Source organism: Xenopus laevis, chromosome 8S (assembly GCF_017654675.1).
Source record: "Xenopus laevis strain J_2021 chromosome 8S, Xenopus_laevis_v10.1, whole genome shotgun sequence".
Taxonomy (NCBI): domain Eukaryota; kingdom Metazoa; phylum Chordata; class Amphibia; order Anura; family Pipidae; genus Xenopus; species Xenopus laevis.
In genome coordinates, this window is record NC_054386.1 from 80779903 (window position 1) to 80786293 (window position 6391).

Genomic DNA, 6391 nt, shown 5'->3' on the forward strand with positions numbered 1-6391 from the left:
CCTTCCTATATATATTTCTTTTTTCCCTATTAATAACATTGGGATTGGCCATCATTTTTACCGGCCAGGTGGCAACCCTACCACCCTTGATGACGCACAAATCTGTCCCATTTTGCTTCATGGAAAATTATGATAAACAGCGAAAATTTGCCTAGTTTTAGCCTGATTTTTACTGGCCAGGCCGGTAAAATGCCAGCCAGGTGGCAACCCTACCAGGAGGCAATATAGGCCATGATACATATGCAATTTCAGACATTTTGGTGGCCAGCAGATTTTTGTCCCAAAATTTTTGAAATTGAGAAAAGTCATCGGAAAATGCGGGAATGCTTAAGAGAGACGGGAGACTGAGGTGGAGACCCCAACAAATCCCCATTTAGGGTTGCCACCTGGCCGGTAGGAATGGCGGTTGATCCCAATGTTATTAATAGGGGAAAAAAGATAAATATATAGGAAGGCCAGTATTTTTGTTTTCAGAAAAGGTGGCAACCCTAGTCCCATTGCATGTGCTTGGCACATTAGGGCAAGAAAAAACTTTGGCTGGTTTCCACAGTACAAACCAGCCAAAGGCCCAAAAAGTAGCCCAAATTAGTAACCCGCATGGGCTTTAAATTAGTAGCCCAATTTGGCTGGAAAACCACCAACCTGGCAACCCTGACTCCCAGTATCCCCTCAGGGCACTGCTGAGGGTGTTTTAATCTCTGCCCCACACTCAGTGTGCCACCTGGGCGGTATTTTACCAGCTGTGCCGTATTTATTTTCCAGAAAAGGTGGCAAACCTACCCATAGTGGGTCATGGGAGTTTACATGTAAAGGGCAAGGAAACTCACATTTTCGGGGGAGGCAAATTATTATACCCTTGCTTCCTTTTCACTGAAAAACACACAGCCTGGGTTCAATCAGTTAAAACAAAGGAAGCTGGAGACAAGCAGGATTCCTGTGTCAGTCACTTTAGGCCACATCCTGTGTGATTTATTGTCGATGTAATTCCTAGGGGCTCCATGGGCTTTGCTCCAGCACTTCCTTGTTCCAGTGTATCAATTTTGGCTGCCCCATACTAGCATATGTGCAGAATAATATGACTTTATTGGGCATGCACTCATACTGGATCATTACAAGGAACCCCTGGAGGATTGTTGACACACATAGAATGGGCCCCTGGCAGGCCCAGATTGTCAATCTTGTGGTTTCTGGTAAACGCCAGAGGGGTTGCAGTTGGATGCCAAGTAAATCCTCAGTCCAACATAGCCAAAGTACCAGCCCCCCAAAGTGCAGTCAGTTATCCAATAGGAACCTCATAAATCAAACTGCATGAGTGTTAACTAAGAGAAAATCCTCAAACCAACTCCCAGTCTCGGGCACTTACACAGACCAGAAGGGTCTTCTTCTTCACTTGGCAACCCTTCTCCAAAAGCGCAGCAGCTCCCCAATTCCAGCAGTAACCAACTCCTCGGGGAACCTAGATTCTCAATGGTTCTGCTTGTGGGAGATACCTTCCTTGACGGGTAGCCAATACGTAGCATCGCAGCTACTATGTCCAATAACTCTACAACAACTACTGACTAACCCAGGTCCTCTTTGGGCAGTTTGAAAGGGCTTCAGATCCCAACCCCTTGTCATAAATTCTATTGTTTCAATTGATGGTCATTTCACTCACTGAGGATGAGGCATTAGTATTGCCTACCATAGTTCAAGCAGGCTGGTATATGTGACCTGCAGCACATCCTACATTGTGACCACCAGCATTAACCCATAGTCTCCTGGCACCTTTTTAACTCCAGCGTATGACACTTCTGCTGTTTTCTCGAAGCGATTATTATTACAGAAATAGATTGATGATTGCTAGATACTTTGGGGCAGATTTATCAAAGGTCGAATTTCGTGAATGTCTATTATTCGTCTGAATAGGAACCTACAAGTTTAGAGTAGGTTTGTAGTTTGGGATAAAAAGACAATTTTTTATGCCATTTTGCATTTACCAGAATGTGTACTTTTTCAATATATAGGATTTTCTGGGATATACTGTCAGGTACCACGGTAATAGCCTCCCCTACCCATCCCACTGAGAACAGGATAATCCCAGCTAAAGAATAGTAGGAGTGCCAGAGAACTCACAAGAATTGTAACACAGTATGTATGTATATGTATGTAAAAACAAGGCACCATTTTTTTCTGAGAAAAAAAAACGAATTTTCCGTGATTTATTAACCTCCGATGGTGTTTAAAGTCCGAAGAAAAATGTACTCTAACGCAGACCTGCCGAATTCATGTAGAAGTCAATGGCAGATGACATCTTGAGGATATCCTGATCTGCCATGGGTTTTGTTCTATAAGCCATACGATTTCACAGTTTTACGGCGATAATCTGAAAGAGTTGCAGCTTTCGGGCGTCAAATCCTAAAAACAGTTTTCAGTAACAAATACAAAAAATTTTGTAAGATTCAGATTTTTTTTCATGATTTTATCAAGTTTTTTTCCGCACAAAAAATGTTGTGAAAATTTATCGATGAATAGTAGGGAAAAGTGCACAATAATGAGAAAATTTCGGATTTTGATAAATAACCCCCTTAGTGTCTCACTACTGACACAGACCGTGCAAGCGCGTGCACAATTGGAGCTAGTCAAGAATCTGTTTCAACTGTGCATGCGCCTGCAGGGTACGTGTCGCCAAATAAACCTGAAGATTATCTGAATGGACAAAAGTGGCTGGTGGAGGTTTTTTTTTTTTTACTTATGGGGGTTTAGTTCTCCTTTAATGGATAAATATGTATTTATATATATATATATAACAGTCCGCAAGTAGTGAGTGCACACTGGGAACCATTCAATAGGTTTGTTTAAAACTTCATTTTATTTAAGTTAATTAAAAAACAGGACGACGTTTAGGTCCACTTCTAGGACCTTTATCAAGATCGTCTTGATAAACATTAAACAAACCTATTGAATGGTTCCCAGTGTGCACTCACTACTTGCGGACTGTTATTGATAACTTTTTTGAGTAGCACCTGGGTCATTTGCTTATTCCAGTGGAGTGCGGACACACCAAGGTTTTTTCTATATATATATATATATATATATATATATATATATATATATATATATATATATATATACACATATATATATTTGATATTGGCACATTCAGAAGACATAGGGCTGTACAAATCAGTTTGTATTATTGTGCATATGATATAAAGTGTTTCTGATATCCTTATATTATGGAAAATAGCTTAATCACTTAGAATTCCTTCTGTTCTTCTAACCCACTCAGCCCCCTCCCTCTGGAATTTGCTTTTGCGGTTGGCTATTGAGCATGCTCAGTTCTTCTCAACTCAGATTACTAAACACACCCTCCAGTCTAACAGCCAATGAAGCAATAGCATTGCTGGTTCCCATAGACACTGTGCTCTAGCTGTCTGATCCTATTTTTAAATCCTAACCCCTTATCATGAGCTCAGAGTAACCATTACAGTGCTCAATCTAAGCAGGAATTGTCATAGTAAACTCTGACATGAACTTTACATTGCATATGTGCTGTTTGCAGATATAAATGCACTGATGATGTGTCAGAGAAATTTCCCCTGGATGAAAGCTGCTATTTGCTTTAGGGATATGTAATGACGCTGGCAAACGGAGGGGATGTATGCAGTACAAATAATGCCATTTGGGTGGGGGAGATATGCCCAACTTATATACATGGGAGGAGAATGTAGGCTTTACGTGTCCTTTAACTAAAGAAGTAGGCTAGAAATATTGTACATTATGTATTCGGCTTCTTTACCAGCCCAAGGCTTATTTTCTGCTGATTCACTGCACATGCTCTGTGCTGCTGTCAATTACTGAGCTTAGGGACTGACTCACAATGTACAGAACACATAGATATAATATAAATGTCACAATATCAGGAAATTAGTAATTAATACAGATAATTACTACATGGCAACACAGAAACCACTGCAACTAGCATCAAGATTTAACAATCAGCCTTGTAGCATCAGCTTATATAAAGGCCAACCTGATAATTTGCGATGACCCCTAAGCTTAGCTTCTTAACAGCTGCTCAGAGCCCAGTGAGCATGTGAATGTCACATACACTTTCCAAGATGGTGACCCCCAGTGACAAGTTTGAAGTCCTGGATCATTGCTGCTATTGAGAAGATGAAACTTTAGGCTGGTGCAATACGTTAAGTATATAAAATATGGCATTTTTGGCCATGTTTATTTTTAGTGTTTAGTTCTCTTTTAAGTCAAAGGCAACTGGACTTTTAGTGGCTTCTTCAGTTCAACTGAGTGGTAGGGAATTCCCTGCCATTTAAACCTGTGAGGGTAGTACAGTCACAGACATCCAAGCACAATGGTTCCATTGAACTTCAGTAAAGTGTTGGCAAATTCTTAGCAACTTTTTCATTGGTCTTAATTTTTTATTTTGTATAGTTTTTAAATTATTTGCCTTCTTCTTCTGACTCAAACCACTGCCTGGTCGCTAGGCTAATTTAGACCCTAGAAACCAGATCTGTGCTGATATTCCAAACTGGAGAGTTGAACAAGATATTTTAATTTAATATTGTTACAGCCATTCTAGATTCTCTTTTTTTTTTAAATAAAAATGTTAATTTCAACATTTTATTTGTGGGTGCTATTTTGTACTGGGTGGGGCGGGCCCTTGAAATGAGGTTTCCTGGTGGGCCCCAGGAACCCCAGTCTGACACTGCTCTTTGCTGACATAGAAATGTAAATTAAGCACCACATCTTTCAGTTTTATTCTTGCCTAGTGCTATATGGGCTCTATCTATACATTGTTCGTTTGCTAGCACTTAAGGAGCTAACTGGGTAAAGAGACCAACCAGGTCCACATAGCCTTTTATTCATGTCTCCACATGTACAGTAGATTAAAGGGCATTCCCTAATTTGCACATCTTAATGAATGCAAATTAGTGGACCGTAAGGGGGCTGGGAGGGGGATGGCTACTACATATCTCCCAGTCACACCACTGATGACTATAGTGCTGGCTAATGCAGTGCATGTTCTTCAGGTCAGCTGCAGGCCATTGGGCTCTGAAAGGAAGCTCTCTAAGCAATTATAAATTACAACTTATCTTTATTATCTAGTTATTTGGTGGTCCCCATATTGATGTAAACTTTTATGCATGCCACAATGTTGTAAAATTCTTCTCAACATAATAGCTAAGGCTTTCTTTACCAGGGTATAAAGGGACCTATTTATCATGCTGTGTAAAAAAAAGGTGACAAAATACACCACATCAGCAGGCATCACTCTGTGGAAAACAATGTATGTATCAAGCTGTGTATTGATTTTTAGCAAATGCCTTCCACTTTGTAAATGAAAGTAATTGCTGCTTGAATTTTCCCCATGAATTATGCTAGGTCTAAAGTGGTGTAATATAATGGCGTCAGATCCAGTGTTCTGGTGGCGTAAAACAAAACAAACACCTTGATAAATTTGTCATTAATTACACCGCTTTTTTTAGCATTAATTGTTTACACAGGATGGCAAATAGGTCGCTAAGTGTTTAGTGGGGCAATAAAGCAATGTATACCTACAGCAAATTCAAAGTAGTGAGAACCAGTACTGTTAAGCAATCCGTTTTAAATCAGTGTCAGAACTAGGGGTAGGCAGAAGAGACGCAGAAATAGCAGGGAAGTGAAAAAGGTGGAAACCAGCAGTGGGTGAGTGAACATGGTGGTGGAGAGTAGGGCGTTGACCAAGTAGTATTGACTTGGGCACCTATTCTGGCCTCTAAGCTGCCCTGAGGTGACTCATGTGTTGCCGCCCTCCCTCCCCACTGCTCTTATCTATCTTGTGCTGTAGGGGGTCCAGGTTTAAAAAACAGTAATTTGTCTCTTAAAGTTACTAGGAGTGGCTTTTCCCTAGAAACTTGCAGGGCAATGTAGCCTGAGGCAAGGTTCTGACCTTGCCTCATGGCAGGTGCACCCCTGCTGTCACTGCACACATTGGTTGGATTTGAGCCTGAGTTTAAAGGTGGCCATACAAGGGCCGATAAAAGCTGCCGACAGAGACAGTTTATTGGCCCGTGTATGGGGCCTTCCGACGGGCTTCCCCAATCGATATCCGACCACCCATTGCTAGGAGATATAGGTGGAGGCCAAAGTGCATTGTAGACAAAAGGAAAAATGTATGAATGCATTTTGCAAAATTCAATTTCTGATGCAGTCACTTCTAGTTGGTGTTGTTTTTGGCGTTTGGTGGGAGAATGATTTGTACCCATTTCTTAAGCATATTCCTTTAATGAACAAGATTGGACTGGACTTTGGGTCATAAATGTGCCCTGAAATCATGTTCATTTACAGAATTTGTTGTAGTTTACCCCTGCTTGTCAGTTACCCCTTAAGTCTTATTTACAACAGCAGGTCA